Source organism: Gavialis gangeticus, unplaced genomic scaffold (assembly GCF_001723915.1).
Source record: "Gavialis gangeticus isolate Ggan-Ray unplaced genomic scaffold, GavGan_comp1, whole genome shotgun sequence".
Classification (NCBI taxonomy): Eukaryota; Metazoa; Chordata; order Crocodylia; family Gavialidae; genus Gavialis; species Gavialis gangeticus.
In genome coordinates this window covers 11,447,511-11,466,464 of record NW_017728964.1, presented here as the reverse complement: position 1 = coordinate 11,466,464, position 18,954 = coordinate 11,447,511, and the positions used below count along the sequence as shown (strand labels likewise).

Sequence of the window (18,954 nt, the reverse complement as noted above, 5' to 3'; positions counted from 1 at the left end):
AATACATTCATGTAGCTATATTACTCATCTGTAATTGACTGAGTTTAAAACTCTGGGTTACTTTTGGTGAAATTTGGGTATCGGGCTTTGTTTCAGGAACCAATCCCCCATTGATGACATTGCTCCTATGGGGAAATCGGTTCCGAACTGTGACGTTTCAACTTAAGACGCGGCTGTCGGGACTCAGTTGTGTCATGAGCCCGAGGACGCCTGTCTCTGTCTCTGTCCCTGGCCTTGTCCTTGTCCTGCCTGCTGCGGTCCACAGGCCTGGGGCACCTGCACCATCTCGCTTTTGCTTTAAGGACTTTGGCCGGGAACTGGGCAGTTGGACGGCGGCTGCAGCGTTTGCATGGCGTGGACACAGCGACGTTATAGCTCAATAGCTTTAATGCCCTAAGAGTCCGTTTCCATGGCAACCGGGCGCTGCTGGCCCTTTAAGGCGCGGGGGCGGGGCCGTTCTTGACGATTGAGGCCACGGCGACGCTCTAGCCGCCAGCCAGTCTTTCTCTACGTTTCTCCCTATTTGTTCCGGTCGGGATGTTGCTACTTCCGGGGCGTTGTCTTGCTAGGTGGTTTCCGCTTCCTGCCGCGAGAGTCCATGAGGCCAATGCTGGCCTGAGGTAAGTCCCGGCTCTGGGCCCGGGGGTGTTATCCGCGGTCCTGGGCCTGGGCGGGCGCTGCTGTGTGGCCGCGCGCTGGCGCCGCCTTGTACTAGCCAGCCCCGCCCGCGCCCTACAGCAACCCAGGCGGCCCTGGGCGGGCCGCGGGCAGCAGCAGGTGTGAGCACGGCAGAGGCTGCGGTGGTCATGTATGATGCTGCCTACACCCCCTCCCTTCCCCTGGGGGGTGGCTCCTCGCGGTGTCCTGGCGCTACAAACCCTCCTTGTCTCCTCTTCCCCGTTTAGGTTCGTCTGCGCCCGCTTGCTGCGCCTCTTATCCTTTATTTTTTTCTATCTGGGGTAATAGTCAGACCAATCTTGGCACCAGTAAGTAATAAATCTATACAATACATAGGTAAAAGCATGATGCTTGCCTTAAGAGGGGTGTATAACCACGTGGATGGTCTAGCGACTCCTTTATGAAAGTGGTGAGTCATTGCTTGAAAGGTCATGGGAGGTGTACGCTCCACAGGAGCTTAATTAGGGAGGTTAGTCCCCAGTAAGATGTAGGTCAGGGGTAGGCAACCCCCAGCAATGGCATCTTGCTTGGCTGCACACCTCTGGGTGGATGATGGTGGGGGAGGCCAGGGCTACATGGCAACGACAGGGATTGGGCCCCTCAGGCTGCCCCACCATCTGCTCCTAGCATGCCAGCATTTTACAAATTGAAGTTGCTAATCCCTGATGTAGGTAATGGGGTGGGGGGGAAGAGTTATTCTAAACAAGATAATCCTGTGCTGAAGGAGATAGCCAGGAAAACAAAGCGTTAATGGGGGTCCTGTTTCTCAAATGCTCGTCTTTGAGGGCCTGATTCTGAGAGTGTTTGTCCCTCGGCCCCCAAAATCTTTACAAAGAATTATCTTCAAAAGTGTACTCATAGGCTTGTAGCCACAGTTCAAGCCTTCCCTGAATCTTCAGTAGATGTTAAAGTAAAACAGTTGTTGCTGCAAATGACCAGTAGAAAGGACTACCCTCCATCTATGTCTTCTGCATTTCCAGTCTGGCTGTTAATAGTTGTGGAAAGCTCCAGCTCGTATCGTATCCCATCTCACCCCACCTCAGTGTTGTCTCACTTGATGCCACTTCAGCCAGACAGTGGAACAATCAAGGAGACCTAGGAGGGCAGCATGTTTGCAGGAGCAATGTAACAAATTACCAGGTGTCAGTGGAGCTGGCAGACTTGCTATTAAAACTCTGACACCAGAGCTCACAGAGGTGCCAACAATTAGGCATGTAGGCATTCCTCTGAGGAAACCCCAGCTGGTTTTCAAGACTTAATTGCCTGTAGGCATTTGATTCCTCTTGAGGGTGGTAATAAGTACCAAAGAGCATCCCAGTATTGGGGAAACAAACTGTATTTCTTAATTTTAATCTAGTCTGTCAGTCTGACCCTGTTGACTAGTTTCTACTGACACAAGCTTTGTGTTGCTTGAGCTGTGGCTGCAGAGAGCTGTCTCTTTCCATTGAGTAGAACAGGGTTTGGGGACCTCTCATAACTTAGGCATCCTCTTTAGAGCAATTGGCCTGATACATGTTAATAAAGTGGTGGTTCTCTTCTAATAAAACGTAACAGTAATAGATAGCGTATGATTGTTGTGGACCACTGGTCTTTCTAGATTAAAGGGTGAGAGTTGGCCATATTCTTATGTAAACAGGAGTGTAACAACATGTTTTGCTTTGCTTATAAAATGGAAAAATAGTGAATTGTGAAGCTTTAGAAGCAGACACACCTCAAAGCCTGTGTTGTGTGTGATTTGCCCTGCTCCACCCCCTTGCCAATCATCATGTAATCTGGAGCTTGCAACAGAAGTGATTATTTCATTAGTATACCTGAAAAGGCAACTAAGCAAAATAAAAAGAGTATGCCCCAATAAATAATTTTTAAATGTTCTGTGAATAGCCTGTAACACTTTCCATGCTTTCTTGTTCAGGGGCTCCATTGTGTGAAGATAAAAGCCTGTTGACCAGAAAGCGGCTGTTTAATGAAGGTTATTTCCTGGGTAACTTAATTCAGCTGTATCTCAGCATTTTTGTTAAGTACAAGATTGTGGTGGTTTACTTTCTCTAGGAAAACTTTTAATGTTAGAATAATAGTCTTAGACTGCAGTTAGTGAAACTTTCACATACATGCTGCTGGGCATAAACCTACTCTATGAAGGTCTTTCCATGCCTTTTCAGACTTCTTTTTTTTGTTCTGGTAAATGCTGCTCTTCTCAGTACAAACCAACCTGCATTCATTCTGCTTGCTTGTGCAACAAAGCACATGTCAAAAACAGGTACAAATAGATGACTCTCCAGTGTTATAACTTACAACATACCAGTAACTATTAAAGTACAATATAAAACCAATGTTTTATGTAATCTCTTTAGACCTTTGGTAAAAAGGAAGACTTGGAGCATGAAGCAGCAGAATTCCTTGTAATCTGTAAGTCTTCACTTCCAAATTGAGGTTACAAGTCTAAAATAATCATTGAAAGATTTCAGGCACTTTCCCTCCTAAGCAGCATACAGTATGATATAGTTCTTTACAAAAGAGTTAGTTTGGTGCCTGTTGTAAAATTAAAAGCTACACCAAGCAAGTCTCTTTCTTCCTTATAAGCCAAAGTAAATATTTAATTAAAGTTTAGGCACATACTGATTTCTCAGTAACTCAGCTTCAAAATAACAAACCAGTATGAACACACAGCAACAAGAAAGAAGGAAGGACTTGGAAAGTAACTTCACTTGAAAGTTATTTTATTGAGACCTCCAGTCTCTCCCTCTTTAGTTGGTAGCTTGTCAAATTATAGCATGAATAAAGGACATGCAAAGACTTCATTAACCTTTTACACTTTTAATTGCTTTTTCTAATGTTGCTGAATAACTCATCTGATCAACATCATCTGGAAGCTGCTGTCTTTGCCTAAAGTAAGAAGTTGTTTTGTTTTTTACCTTTGCCTGGCAATTGTCTGAGTTCAGTCTCATCTCTACACTCCATTAAGGACCAGACCATCTTGAGCTAGGCACTGTCCACTGTGATGGGCAGCCTGTCAGTTGCTAAGGCTGCCTTTGTTTGCAGATTACTAAATTTAATGGACCATCTGGGCATGGGAACGACTTGCTTGCTCTTCTGTAAAGCTGGCCAGCAGCTCATCAAAACTTCCTCTCCAGTGAAATATACTGCATTTGCACTTGTCCAGAGAGCATGCGCCACTTCTGAATCTTACATCCTTGTCTCACGCACATCTGCTAAGCAATATCCTTGTAATGTCTACGGTATGAAATCTGCATCAGTTTAATCAAGCAGCAATTGACAACTTGCAAGTGTGCCATTAGCTGATTTATATTTATGCAGTTTGCTTCATTGCTTACAGTGTACTCTGTACTGCTCTAACTTGTAGGTGTGAAGCCTTTTGAATGGTGTGCTGGTGGTTGAGTGTCCTAGTTATTTGTTTCTAGGTGGCTTGGACTGGAAGATCTCTTGGTATTATGGTGAGGCTACCATAACTACACTTCAGCTTGACTGTCACTGGATGCAGTCTCTCTTCCTATAGGAAGCAATTTGCCTAAATGCCTTGAACCACATGAATAAAATTCAACTCTTGGATCTGACTTCTGTCCTGTAATTTTTTTTAATGTCTGCCATACAAGGAGCATGAGCTGTGTGGAGGCCTTCAGCACCACAGGTCCCACAGAGCAAATTGATACACCACATGCACTTCTGATCTTTATATATGGACATAATGTGCTTGAGGCAAATGGGGACCCTTTCTAATGAAAAGCAATGCCTTGAGGGTGTGAGTACTTTTGCCTGGCTGCCTGTAAAGTATTTTAAGAACTTGTTTAGTGTGGCACCACACTTTCTCCGCTAGGGGGTGAGCACGTATTTGGAATAGTTTTAACTTGATTTTTAACCTAAAATGAGATCTCTGGGTTCTTTTAATCAATAATAAATAAAAGATATCACCTCTACCCCTAGAGTTTTTTTGTCTCCTTTAATTGGTAATGCATGCAGCAGTGTCATGGTACAGTTACCTTTCAGCTGAAGAATTTTGTATTCTGAAAATTGGCAGCTTTAGAGAATGGGTTGGATGCACTATTTACTTTGGAGTCACCTCACGTACACATGTGCAGCATTGTATGGCAACATGGATTTCATGTATCGTGTAACTGGTGTTTAGTGCATGTGTGGTGGGAGGGAGAAGCCTGCTCCTTAATGACTTAACACCCTGACTCCAGTTTGTGCTGCTCTGCATGATCATGGGAAATAGGACTGAAAGGGACTATGGTGAGATTTGAAGCAGAAGCTTCCCTGACTTGACCAGCCTAGGTAAGTGTTTGTTTGTAGGATCATAGAAAAGTGGGGCTGGAAAGGACTACAGTGAGCTTCAAAGTCTTAACCCTGGTTTGCAAGGCTGGGGCTTTTAACCCTGAGATAAGAAGATATCCTACATGGTAAGGAAGATAACCTACTGAATTTGTAACACATGACTTGTACGGCCACTTCAAACCAAACAGGAAACTCATCTGTTGAATTTTTAGTGTGGTATCTGCCTGAGACCTAATCCAGGCTATGGAACTGCCCTGCTGCAGGCTTTAGCAGCATAATAAATCCATGCTAGCCAACCTGCGTGCTGTTGATACATCACATCCATTCTAAGCAGCATGTTTGTGCAAGGTCTTAATTGTATGCAGCTAACAATGCTCATCCTGTCTGGTGCATGGGGTCTCTTGTTTGTCTCCTGCTTAGGATGGTTCTGGTCTGCTCAAGTATCCAAGCCTCAGTGATGAGGAAGAGGGACTATGCTATCGTGTTTCTAGGTGCTACAAAAAAAAGTCACTATTGATTCAGGCATTTTTTACAGCTTACATGGTACATGTAAGTCGAGGCATCAAGGAGGTTGAATAAGTTTTAATTGCTGGGGAGAGGGGGGTGGCTTTTAGTTGCAATAACTTTTTTTTTTTTTATTTCCCTTTTAGGATCTAAAGATAGGAGCAGTCTCTGAAAGGACATCACTTGGGTCCCTTTTATAGTGCCTGCACATAACACAGTGGGCCCTAGAGATGATTGGCAGGGGGTGGTAGTAGACAGAACATGTGGCATTGGAGCACCAAGGTGAGCTAAATGGAGTTATCTGTGGGTAATGAGCAGAGGAGTCTGCCCGTCTTTCAGTTGTCTGCTTCTTTCAGAGCATTGTGTGCAAGAGGCTGCTGAGGCAAAAACTGTCATGGCAACCCTGTGAAGGATGGTGTTGGGTCTTTGCCTACAATGGCATCTGAACAATTACTTCTGCTCCGTTATGTGTGCTTTGGGTGACATTTTCCTGAGGGACACTTTCCAAAATGAGTTGCCATATTGTACTATCTTAAAGCTGCCATGTGTCTGCTTCTGTGTTCTGGGTGAGGGGATGTGTTTGTGTGCGTCTTTAAGAACAAGCAGTGACATACTAGGTTACACTAAGGTCCATCTAGTCTAGTTTCTCATTTAACAGTGGCAATAGCAGATGCTTTGGAGAAGCAGGGGCCATTCTTGTGGAATGGTTATTTAAAAAAAAAAAGTTAGCCCTGCACCCTCACAGGTGTGTGTGTCTGATCCCCTTCTCTACTTGATCTGCTCAGCTTTCTGTTCCCTGCCCTGTCTGCAACTATGGTGCCTGGCCTCACTCCAGTCTGCTATGGGCCATGTACAAAGACTCCCTAGGTAACTTGTGGCACCCATGCTGCAGATTGTCCACCCCTGCTTTAGAGGGAGAGCATGCAAACAGGATGCATCTAGAATGACCTTCCCCCTATTTATACTCTCCCTGGCATCCAGTATCATTGACTTAGAAATGCAAAAGGATACATCCCTGAGCACTGGGTCAAGGAAGAGGTAGTGTAGTCAAGCACCATGTTGGTGGTGGTTTCTCTGTGCCCTTTGTGGACTTGCTGTAGGTGACTTCAAAAAAGAGCAGGGCAGTGCTGCTGTGCTGTTCAAATCCATGGCTGCTGCAAAAGCAAGAGCAGAATAGGACTGGACTTGAGGGAAGCTGGGCTAGTATAGCTGTTAGACCAGCATGGATCCAATGGTATGGCAAAGGTTAGGACTGTGTGAATCGGCAGCGTTCTGCTTCGACATCCATTTCCATGGAACAGTGTTTTGTTTCATTTTGAGTTTTGTTTCATTTTGAAAATACTGTTCTGTTTCATTGAAACAGTTTCAATGGGCTGGGAAAGAGAACTCAGCCCAGCTGAGTTCCCCAGTCCACAGTTATGATCAGGCTGGGGAAAGGAACTCAGCTGGGCTGCTTCAAAACTCGAAACATTCCTAAACATTGATTGCCTTCATTTTGTTTCAAGGCTGTTTCAAAGTCCTTCATTTTGTTTTGATTTTGCTGTTTTCAGCTTGAAATGAGTCGAAACAAAACAGCTGGTGAAATTTTGCAAAGCCCTAGCAGACACAAGGTCTTCTGTCTGCTTTGCTTTGAAGGGAATCCCTTCAACAAAATGCATGCGCTTCCACTTGCAATAGGGTTTGCTCTAGGGCAGGGGTCTTCAACCTTTTTTGGTCAGGGCTCCCCCGGCCACTGCAGCCACCAGTTGAGAAGCAGGAAGTCCCCTGGTGGCCAGTCGAGGGGAGGGTCCCCTGGCAGCTGGTCAGCAAGTGGGAAGATTCCCCCCCACAGCAGCTAAACCAGCAGCACGGCTGGCTTCTCTGCGCCGCTGCTGCATACCCTCTGGGGCCTTCCAAAGTACCCCCAGGGGTATACGTACCGCCAGTTGGAAACCCCTGCTCTAGGGCATCCAAGTCTTCGGGAAATACTTGGGCAACTCAAATGGAGTTAGGACTAAATTTTGAGACTGGAATAAATTCTTGCTCTCAAAGTGATCTGACTGAGCTGTGTGCTAGATAAACACATTGCTACTTCCCCCCCTGCCACTCCACCCCTTACCTGGTGGGATAGGTGGTAAACTCCCTATTGAGGTGTTTTCATGTTGTGCTGTCTGGTGCATTTTGAAGTGAAAGTGTCTGTTCCTTTACCTAGGCACAGTATAATTATTTGCAGGTGCTAGGTGTGTAGGATCTTGCATTTCTCTTCCCTCACCAGCAGCCTCCTGTAGGCACCCAGCCACTCCATGATGCGAGATCATTTGGGATCCACAATTTTGTAAGCACCTTACATCAAGTTCGTTTATTTCCCATACAGTGGCATACATCCTGATTTTGACCATTCCACCCTGTAGCCACTGGGACCCCCACACTGTTTCATAAAATCCCCCAAACCTAAAGCTAGTTCTGGATACAGGCTGGACAGCAGACAGTGAATTTCACAAGTCAAATATTCAGGGGAGTATTTACTTGTTTAGATCCTGCAAATTGCCTGATGCAGGTGGCCCTAAACAGTCTTGCTAAAGTCAAAGGGTCTTTACACAAGATCTGCCCATATAGATCAAGTTGCCAGATAAGAGCTTCAAACTGGATGGACCTGTCCATAGGAACATGAAATGTGTCGTCTTCCTTTTTGAAGAAAATCCCATAAATCTGTCTCTAGCTGGCATATGGCTTTTGGGAAGGAAGGTTAGTTTTTGCAAATTCAGTGTTCAGACTTTTTCATAACCTTTGGTTAAAGCATGTTAATGTGCCTTAAAGAGAGCTTGTACCCCTGCACCCAGTACGAGAAAATCGGGATTTTGCAATGGACATACTGGCAGAGCTGCCAAGAGTGGGTATGACTTACCCTAGCTGGTTTCTCTAATGTTTTCACTGTCAATACAACGCTATCAGAAGATGATTAGTTGTTCTAACTATATCGCTGTGGTAAAAGCCTATTTGGCCTCCAAGGGTTATCAGTATGGAAGTTCAATGCCCTGAAATCAATGTGTAGGGGCCTCTGTTTATGGACATGCAGAATGGATTAGTGACTCTTCTCCAACATGACAGAATGGATTAAGGACTGTTGACATCTTTCATTCTACTGAAAATGGATCAATTCATGTATTTTCAGCAGTGCCATTTGCAAATCATGTTTGAGTATTTTTATTTGCTTGCCAGCTGATGTTATCTTTGACTTGCAAAACTGGCTTAAGTGCACTTGCAGCAATGAATCGCATTAACCATTGTTTCCTGTTCACATGTGTAATGCTTCCTTCTGCCAGTGGAAGGGGGGATATGCCCAGATTTGTGTAATTTGTAGCTGTCTAAAGCATAGATTAGAATTTAATGCTAAGAAGGTATCCAAATATACTAGCCACTAAATGTTAGCATTAAAGAGGTGTTATTCTTGAGCTGTTTTACTAAGTGCCTTTTTAAATGCAAAAGTGACCAAATTCTTCCCATGCTGCAGTTTTATCCTAGCAGTTCACATACCTGTCCAGCAGATAAAATGGCAGGTGGGAGACCTGGGTCGTGTTACTTGCTCTGCAGTTGGTTTGCCACCTGAATTTACACCTGTCACTAAAGGGATGCCTTTACAGCAGTTAGCTGCGATTGGGTGTGAACAGCTGCATTGGAAAGCCATACCCAACCTGTGTTCTCTCTCATACACTGGGCAGTGCAAAATTACTTGGGACTTCTGGAGCGATTATCCCTGTACTAAGTTGAGTCTGCATAGTTCTTTTCCAGTCGGTGTGGAAGGACCTGTCTGTTCTTTCTGATCACCTGCAAGGAATTGAGAGAGCCTGAAGGACTCTATATTTAGCATCTCACTGCTCTCACTTCAGTTGCTAACCTGCTTCCTTTGCAAAGCTGACCTCCAGCTGGTTTCTGAAAGTATAACTTAATTTGTATGAGAGTGGGTTTGTGTGTAGATAGAAGCTGGGTGTGCCCTGGGCAAAATAGCTGGAATTTATCATGTGCAACAGGGCACACCTATAGGCTTATTTGTGCTACTATACACAGCTACATTCAACATCTGCACATCAACCATAAATGTTAGTGCTTCAGCCAAGCAGCTGTCCATCCTGCCTCTGGAAGCTCCGTGTGTTAAAGCCTGAGATCAAGTATTCCTTAGTCTGTTCCCATCTCCAGTGTTTTCCAGTCTCACCTGGGTTTGCAGACTACAATCTCAAAGTCCTGCAGCAATGCAGCCTCCTACTTCTGAGCAGCCCTTCCACACTCTCAACTGCCTGTAACTAAAGCCAAGCACAGAAGGCAAAGATGGGTTGCAAAATATGATATAGATGGAGTGGGCCATAGAGGTGCACTAATACGTTGGTCTCATTGGATCAGCATTGATATAAAGAATATTGGCAATTGGCTTTTTTTGGCTCATGTGGCTGATAAATGCCCTGTGAATGCACACAGCCACAGCGCAGCACACAGGCAGCCAAAAGTGCAGCCCAGCAGCATGGAGAGCAGTTGGGTCTGGCTGATGCATCTGTTGTGGGTGGGGTGCACACCACAGCCTGCAGCGGCAGCCCACTCTCACCCCACTCACAGATCCATGGGTACATGCCCTCCTGGGGTGTGTGCAGTGGCAGAAACAGCCCACCTTCCATGTCCTCCAGGTGAGCCGGTCGCGGCTTCCTGCACTTTTCCCCGGATGGTTAGTGCCTGCCTCTGCCCCAGTCCCCACTCTGTCCCTCACCACAGGGGCCTCGATCTGCTTCCCCTGCACCCCTTCCCTCGCCTCTTCCCCCACAACAATCTTACCAGGCCAACGCTGCTCCCCAAGCTGCCTGGCTGCATATCAGCAATTGGAGGATTGGTAGCGACCAGTATGGCTTGTTAAAACTCGGCCATCAGTATTGGCCCAAAAAATCTCTATCGGTGCACCCCTAAAGGGCCAGCTTGGGGCACTCCGCCCCCTAAATAGCATGAGCAACATGTATCCCATATCTCTGTGCCTCAGTTACCTGGTATGTGTGCTGGGTATGACAGGGCTTTCCCAGGTTTATAAAGTGCTTGGAGAATGACAGAGGAAATGTGGCATGATATTATATGCATTTTGGAGTAAGCAGGAGACATATTCTGTTCTGATATAGTGGGTAGGAAAATCTGCAGCCTTGTTTGGAGAAGGTTTGTAACAAACAACTGAAAATGCTCACTAGAACTACTCCATGTCTATTCAGTTAAGTAATTTGACTTGTTAGCCATGATGGCTAACTTCTGTCCTGAGTTTGAGAGAAGCTTCCTCTGGCAATTTTTGCCAAGGCAGGTGTGACACAAGAAGAGGCTTCTGTCCCCTTCATTGGGTAGAGTGCTCTGGACTGGAGTCAGCTTGTCTAAGGGTACATACCTCAAACCTACTTCCTTAAGGCCACAGTTGAACCCCAACAGCAGCCAGTCAAATTGCTCCAAGGTTCCTTAAGGCAGCTCCAATACAGGAAACCTTGGGGTGTATGTAGACACACTGTACTTGCTGGGCATCAGCTGAAAGAACACATTCCACTTTAACAACATCACAGCTGGGCAGTGGCTCCCTGAGGGTTTACTTTCTGTATTTTCTTCAGTACACAGTAATCCTAGAGCCAGCACAGCTGACTCCTATCAGATCATCTTGGGGAAAGGGATCCTTGGTGCCAGACTTTCTTCCCCTGCTCTTCCTGGAGTCCAAGCAGCTGTGCAGTGAAATTCCATGCTGAATCCAATGGAGTCAAGATCTTTGGGGAGGGGAAACCTGAAAGGAAACAACTAATCTCCAGTAGGTAAAAACAGACCTCACATTTGAGGTGGTTCTGACTGATCCAAGTGAAAACCTGGAAGCAACATATCCCTTTTCACATATAGCTTGTCCCTGAAATCAATGACAATTAACTTGAATTAGGTACATAAAGGGTAAAAATTATGTTGAATTTCTCCCTGACCATTGCCTGCTATCCTGGGATCCTACATACATACAAACCCATTGTCCCATTTTAAGTACCTGAAGTATCCAACATAATGCTTTTTTTTCCTGGGGCAGTCAGGGTTAATTCTAATTAGTTACCATTCAAACTGTGATTGTCCTGCATAAATAAGCCAGTTTTTATGCTGAGTCAAAAGCCTGGGACAGTCAGACTCTAAACCCTGATGTCTGCTTTTAACCACAGAGGGACAATGGGCTTGCATGTCTTTAAGAGCCCAGGACAAAAGGCTTTGTCCCAAGAGAGATCCAACATCTGTTTTTACCCTGTGTGATCTAACAGTTGCTGCCAGCCTCCATTTTGGGATTAGCTGTTGCCTTTCTGCTGTTTCCCCTTGTTCTGTAGCCTAATGTAGCTGCCACTGGCTAGATGAGAAACTGTTTCCCTGCCTCAGGAGGACTTACAATGAGATACAAAAAAGGAGAAGTAAAAAAAAAAACAAACTCTTCCCCATCCTGAATTAGATTTTCCATTCACAGAAATTTGATGTTTTGTCTGTGGAGTTGAATATATTGGGTCAATTTAAAACAGCCCATTTTAAAATGTGTTAAATGTTTTAACTCTAATTTATTTCGTGTTTGCCTCCTGTGCCAGTGTCAGGCCCTGGTACTTCCCCCTAATGCCAGGATCAGAGCCAGCGCTGCTCCTACCCTGCCCTGGATATTGGGATTGGGCTCTGGGCTGCGATCCAGCCCTCAGGGTTCCCCACTGGTCTGGCAATTTGGCAGCAGGGGAAGCAGCAATTGATGCTGCCACCACTCCTCCACCACCAAATTTTTGGACCCATGGGGAGTCTGCAGGTGGAGTGACATGGGTAGATCTGAGAGCTGGGAGTTGAGCACCGCTGGGTTACGTAGTCTTCTTGTATATCTATATATAAACTCATCTCTTAAACCAGTGCTTCTCAGGCTGGGGAGCTATGTCTTCCATGGTGCTTCCCACAGGTCTGGGAATTTGGTGGTGGGGAGCGGTGGCAGTGTTAATTTGCCATAGCTCTGGTGGCAGTTAACACTGTCACTGCTCTCCTGCTGCCAAATTTCCATACCCAGAACCAAGGGGGGTGGGAGTATGAGTAGGACCGCAGTGCTGGGTACGTCCTTTGTGTGTGAATCGGGGAGGTGGTTGGGTCAGCTCAGCCACGTCTGTAGTTCTGTCCATTTGTAAATAAAGACCCTTGGTTAAAACATGACTAATTACTGGAAGGAACCTCCTCAAAAACCTACAGTCTGCATGCAGTGATAAGGCTGAGCTCTGCACTTGTTTGTTCGGTTTGCATTCTTCCTGAGTGGGTAAGAATAGTCTATCTCATTAGTACATGAGTCTCTAGAGCAATGAGTTTTATGTTTGGCCTAATTCCACGTACTGCCTGAGCATCCAAGAGGAAGTGTGCTTTATTGGAGATGGGGTCTTGCGTGCTGGAAGGAATGTTACTATTTGACAGGTTATAATCCTAGTTACACTTGCGAAGAACTTTGTTTTTCCTGGCCTTGGGGAATAAAGTGCTTAGGGTACTGCTGCAGAGGCACCATGTTGGTCCTCTTCTCCTGTCTTCCCGTTACTCTGTTACATAAGCAGGACTAGCTGTAATCAATTATATGCATGGGTAGTTTGCATTGACAGAACATCTGTCCTATTATTCCAGTCCCAGGCAGACACAGAGGAAAGCACCTCACATGTAACTTGCAAGACCTTCTGTTCTGGTGCTGGGACTCTGCATGTCAGCAGGCTGTAAATCTGACCTCTCTTTCTCTCTCTCATTTCCAGGCACCACAAAACCCTGCTAGTCACCCTTGGATCTGAGCAGTGTTATTGCCCTTGCTCATCCCCGTTAACATCTGTCTTGATTCATGGCATTTTGTTCTGGTCCAAGGAGTCCTTTGAAAAAGTTTGTTCGTGCCTGATCCTTGCGTCCTACCCAAAACTACAGTGCATCAAGCTCATTTTCATTTAGTAAATCAGGGCATAAAAGCTTAATGTGTCTCCTACCTTTAGCTCCCAACTTAAGCTACTGATCAAATACATTCTTATTAGCTGGAACAGTGACTATCTTCACTAGGAAACTGAAGTAGGTTATTAACTCAGTAAGACCCTTGCAGAGATAGGAGATAGGGTGCTTTAGTTATTTCTGTAAGGCAAGTTTAATCACAGACAAAGAGTAAAAGTTAAACTACCTTACTCCAGTAGAATTTTCCTGCAGGACAGCTAGCACATGGTGGTATCCCACTATTTTTTTTTTTTTTAAGGAAAGCAGAGTCTTTGTAATGAAGATGATCTTGTTGTCATTGCAATATCAGAGGAACCTCTTACTTTGCAATATCCTTTCACGATTTCATATGCAATTATGAATGATTTTTTTCTGGGAATCTTTCGTCTGCAATGCAATGGAGTCATCATCCCTGCTTTCGAAGTGCCTGACATAGCATTCAGGTTATGATGGTGCTGTCAAGCCCAGGAATAAATCTCATGGTCAGCTTCCGAATCAAATTTATAACTCGGTTATCTTCAGTTCGCTCGGACAGTATTGTAGCAAGTATTTAAAAAATTAAAAAGAGCGAGAGAGAGAGAGAGAGAGAGGGAAAGAGATGAACTGCATAGGATAAGATGCAAATGCGCTTGCTCACTCGCTTGCTTACTCTTTATAATTATTTTCTAGAGAAAAATAATCCTTGATTTAGCTATAGGCACCAGAAAACAGTTCCCTTCCAGAGCACTGGGAGAAACAGCAAGTTAATGCTGTTGGCACACACAAGCCTTCATAGTGGAAGATTCAGATTGGTGGTTTGGGTGTACAGGCAACCCCCAATTAATGCTGTTTTGCTTAGCGCTATTTTGCTATAACACTCATTGGAAATTGATACCCACTTTCACTTAGCGCTCAGCGAGTTTTGCTATAGTGCTCGCGGTCACCATCTTGGGTCATTAAAAATGCAGTCACCATCTTGGGTTGTCAAATACTTTCAGTTTTGCTTAATGCTTGTTTCATTTAACCCCTGGTTTTTCGGGAACCAATTAAGAGCACTAATAGGGGGTTGCCCCTGTAATAAGTGTTAGACCCAAGCAGTTAGTTCTATCTCCTTTTTGCATTCCTGAAATCAGTGTTTGCACTAAAGAAAAATGACTAAAAATCCCCCTTCAAGAGAGGCAGATTTTTAAGCTTCTTGAGGGATATTTCAATGAGCACGGAGTTCTGTTGCAGAGCTGACTTTGAAGAACTGATTTCTATCTCAGGTTTATTAGGCTTTGCAAGAGCCATTTGCTTTTCCACCTATGGAAGAATGAGAATGCTGTGATGGGAAATCTGTTCATAGTTTAAGCCCAGAAAGGACCAAGTGATCTCTTAGCTGACCTGTATGTCCCAGGCTATTAACTTTTATCCAGTAACTGCTCTGTTGAGCCTAGTAGCTTTAGTTAGATTGAAGTATTTTGGTTCTCAGGATCCTAAAGTGTGTCACAAGCAAAGAACAGAAGGAACTTAGAAGTCACCATGAGACACTGGGGGTGCCTATACACATGCAGCAAGGCTGCTCTGATGCACTGCTTCAGAGCAGACTCGATTAAGTCTGCTGGAGCGTGGTAATTACTGTGCTGCAGCAAACTCCAGCATAACGTGTATCAGTGTCCCCGCAATGAAAAATAGTGGTGGGGGCACTTTAACTAAAGCTTGTGCGAGCTTTAGTTAAAATGCCCCTGCTGCCATTTTTCAGTATGGGGACACTGATACATGTGACGCTGCAGGCGCTTTAATTAGAGTGGCTCTCAGAGCAGCTCTAATTAAAGCACCCCCCACCCCACTCCTGAAGCATGTGTATAAATGCCCTGGAATTGCTGAGACAAGAAGTGCCTGGATGACCCTAGCAGCTTATCAACAGCCCATGCTGAGTGTAGAAGACAAGTGAACCTCCCTTGTCTCCCATAATCCATGTCAGTTTGACTGATGACAGATACCTTCCTGATCCTAAATCTGACAATGTTTGATCCTGAGCCTGTAAGAAGACATGTGAGCAAGGTATCTGAGAGAATATGTGAAAGAAATCTCATGAGGTTCAATAAGGACAAGTGCAGAGGACAGAAAAATCCCATGCACCACTACAGCCTGGGGACTGGCTGGCTAAGTAGCAGCTCTGCAGAAAAGGACCTGGGGATTACAGTGGACAATAAGCGGAATATGAGCCAGGAGTGTTCCCTTGTTGCCAAGAAGGCTAACAACATACTGGTTAGGGCTGTGCGAAATTTTGCTGGCTGTTTTGTTTTGACACTGTTTCAACCAAATTTGAGGTCGAAACAGCAAAATAGAAACAAAACAAAAGCCCTCGAAATAGCCTTGAAACAAAACAAAGGTGGTTGAAATGTTTCGAAAGTTGAAACGTTTCGAGCATAGGCTGGGGATGGGAAGTCAGTTCAGCTGGGCTGACTTCTCATCCCCAGTGCAAGATTCGATAGTGGGCGGTGAGGCAGCCCACCTGGGCTGCTTCCCCGACCCCTATGTTAGATTGCACCAGGGTGGGGGGCAGTCCAGCTGGCACCTCCTGTCCCCGGCGCGATCTAGCGCGGGAGTCAGGGAAGCAGCCCAGCTGGGTTGCCTCCTGCCCCTGGCGTGATCTAGCAGTTGGGATGGGGAGTCAGCCCAGCTGGTCTGACACCCCATCCCCAGTGAACTCAAAACAGCCTTTCTGTTTCAACTTGAAATGAAATTCAAGACAAAACACTGTTCCATCAAAATGTCAAAACTCAAGGTGAAACAGGATGGTGCTGTTTCGCACAGCCCCAGTACTGGGCTGCATTAGTCGGAGCATTGGCAGCAGATCTAGGGAAGGAATTATTTTGCTCTATTGTGCCCTGGTGAGGCCACATCTGGAGTACTATGTCCAGTTTCAGGCCCCCCACTATAGAAAGGATGTGGACAAGTTGGAGAGAGTTCAGAAGGCAACAAAAATGTTTTGGGGGCTGGGGCACATGATTTATAAGTAGAGACTGAGAGAACTGGGTTTATTTAGTCTACAGAAGATAAGACTGAGGGGGGATTTGATAGCAGCCTTTAACTACCTGAAGGGAGGTTTGAAAGAGGATGGAGCTAAACTGTTCTTAGTGGTGACAGAACAAGGAGCAATGGTCTAAAGTTGCAGCAAGGGAAATTTAGGTTAGCTATTAGGAAGAACTTTCTCACTAGGAGGATGGTAAAGCACTGGAACAGGTTACCCAGAGAGGTGGTCCTTGGAGATTTTCAAGGCCTGACTTGATAAACCCCAGCTGGAATGATGTAGTTGGGGATGGTCTTGCTTTGAGCAGGGCGTTGGACTAGATGACCTCCTGAGGTCCCTTCCAACCTTAATTTTCTGTGATTCTGTATTCTCAGTTTCAGCTCTAACTGATCTCTGATACTCTGGAGGGAGTCTTGGGGAGAGGGAGGATGCAGAAACAGAATACATTTGGTTGATTCAGGGGAAAAAATATTCCTGAGCCCCGCAGGCAACTGATGAGATCCTAAAGTCATGACCAGGTGCCTTTTTAAATATTGTACGTATCAACACAACGAATTACTATGTTTTAATACACACAATGCACACCTTTTTAAAACTGCTGGAAAATGGAGTGCACATTATATGCAGGGAAAGATGGTAACACTAATTTCTGTACTTAAACATCAGCAGGACAAAAGCAAAATAAGATCTGAATGGAATCCACAGGGAGCAGGACTATGAGCAGGCTCAGCTCCCTCACTGCTGCTACTCAGTAACTACAAAGACAGTAATACCTTGTTCTGGGGCATGTTGTATGTGAGACTATATGGTAGCAGCCTAAAGTAATAAGAGTGGCCTGTTTCAACCTTGCCTGTAGCAAGGGCTCCTGCAGCAGCACTGTACTGTTGCTTTTCTGCTGGGGTTTTGTGCATTGAGGATGTGACATACTGCGTGCTCATTTGTGTGCCTCCAAAGGAAACGAGTTCTTGGCAAAAACAGCATGTTCTGCAAAAGCCCTGAGCCATCATTCTGACACTGCATGAGTGTTGTGACATCCTCAGCATGAGGGGGAAGAGATGCAGCCACTTCTTGGAAAAAGCTGCTGGGTTGGCAAAAGGAAGATCTGACATGAATTTTTCTCTCTGGTGCAACAGTGTTTGTTGTAATCATCACACAAGGCATGACCAATAGTCTGTGGGGTGGGAGCAGGGCATCACTGTTTCCTGGAGGGACAGACCTGTCTCGATAATCTCCTGGAACTGCTAGGGTAACAGCTGGACCCAGCGAACCTCACTACAATGTCTTACTAGCTCTGTCCTATTTTAAGCTACATACACTTTGTAGCTGGCAACAAGGTAGAAATTCCCACCCAGGGATCTCTGCAACTCGAGTGGCTTTTCATTGCTTACTATTTTGCAATCAAAGCTGTGCTCCTGCTTCGAGTTGTGACATGTTCATTGTCCCTCTTCACTGAGGTGCACTGTTAGCCTCTCCGCTTCCCCTGTCAGGGTCCCCCCACACACCAGGAAATCTTCAGAGTACAAACACAGATCTCCTCCCAGGGTCTAGTTATTAACATTCACAGCCTGTCACATTCCAACTCGATTCACTCTACCAGGGCTTCCAAGTACAGTCCTTTCCCTTGCGTGAAGGGTTTTAGGATATTTTTTTCATTTCCCTCATTTTGTCACAGGCTCCAGACCACATCCCCTTGTGTCCGGGCTCTAGCAGCTCTGTAGTTTTTTAACATCAGATTAAGTTCTTCCAAAGCTTCATTTCTAAGCTGATTTTTTAAATAGTTTCTGCTACTTGAAGAACAGTGTCTCTCTCTCTCTCTGTCTCATGCACCAGCCCTTCCTAATCAAGTATTAATTTGGGAAGAAATTTGGTAGAGCTGAGGAATCTGGCCTGCTCCCCTTTGAGTGCAATTGTTCCAAATAATTTTCTGTTAATCCGTGTCACACTGCAAGTACCGAGGAGCCCAGATGGATCCCCAGTCTGTAGGGTTGGAGCCTATATGAGGATTCAAACTGAGATTCCCCATATAATAGCAAATGTAGGTCTCCTGAAAAGTGATACAGGACCCTGATTATCGATCAGGCCAGAAACACCATTTAATGTAAAAACCAGAGGTGATCACGAAAGTTTCCAGGGAACAGTTTGCTTTTGAAAATTGCCATTTCATCCAAATTGCGACTGTGCAAAAAATGTTCGCCCCAGTGCCATTTTTGAGAAGAAAACAACTTAGTTAATTTTTTACTTCATTGTTGTTGTAAATTTTGCTTTGACTCATTAATTCTGTTTTATAATATTTGATATTACATTTTATATGTAAATATGGTATAACCTCATGAATCCGGTTTTCAAAATTCCAGAATTCTCAAAAATCCAGCACTTTTAAAAAATACGCTACATTGGAGGGTAGCGGCGGCTGGTCCTGGAGCAGCGGCGTAGGGTGATGGATACAAGCTTCCCCCTCTGTGTCCATGGGGGGAGAGAGTGGCGGGTGGTTGTGGAGCTGGAGGGGGTGGGGT

At 45.2% G+C, this 18,954-nt stretch overlaps 1 long non-coding RNA gene across 1 annotated transcript in view; it reads left to right on the top strand.

Moving 5' to 3' along the window:
- The first annotated feature begins 614 nt into the window (after nucleotides 1-614).
- Nucleotides 615-18,954, top strand: part of LOC109287638 — a 44,713-nt gene continuing 26,373 nt past the window's right edge. The window contains exons 1-2 of the long non-coding RNA XR_002094922.1: nucleotides 615-986; nucleotides 11,070-11,260. This is a non-coding gene — a long non-coding RNA (uncharacterized LOC109287638). The remainder of the gene's footprint in view (nucleotides 987-11,069; nucleotides 11,261-18,954) is intronic.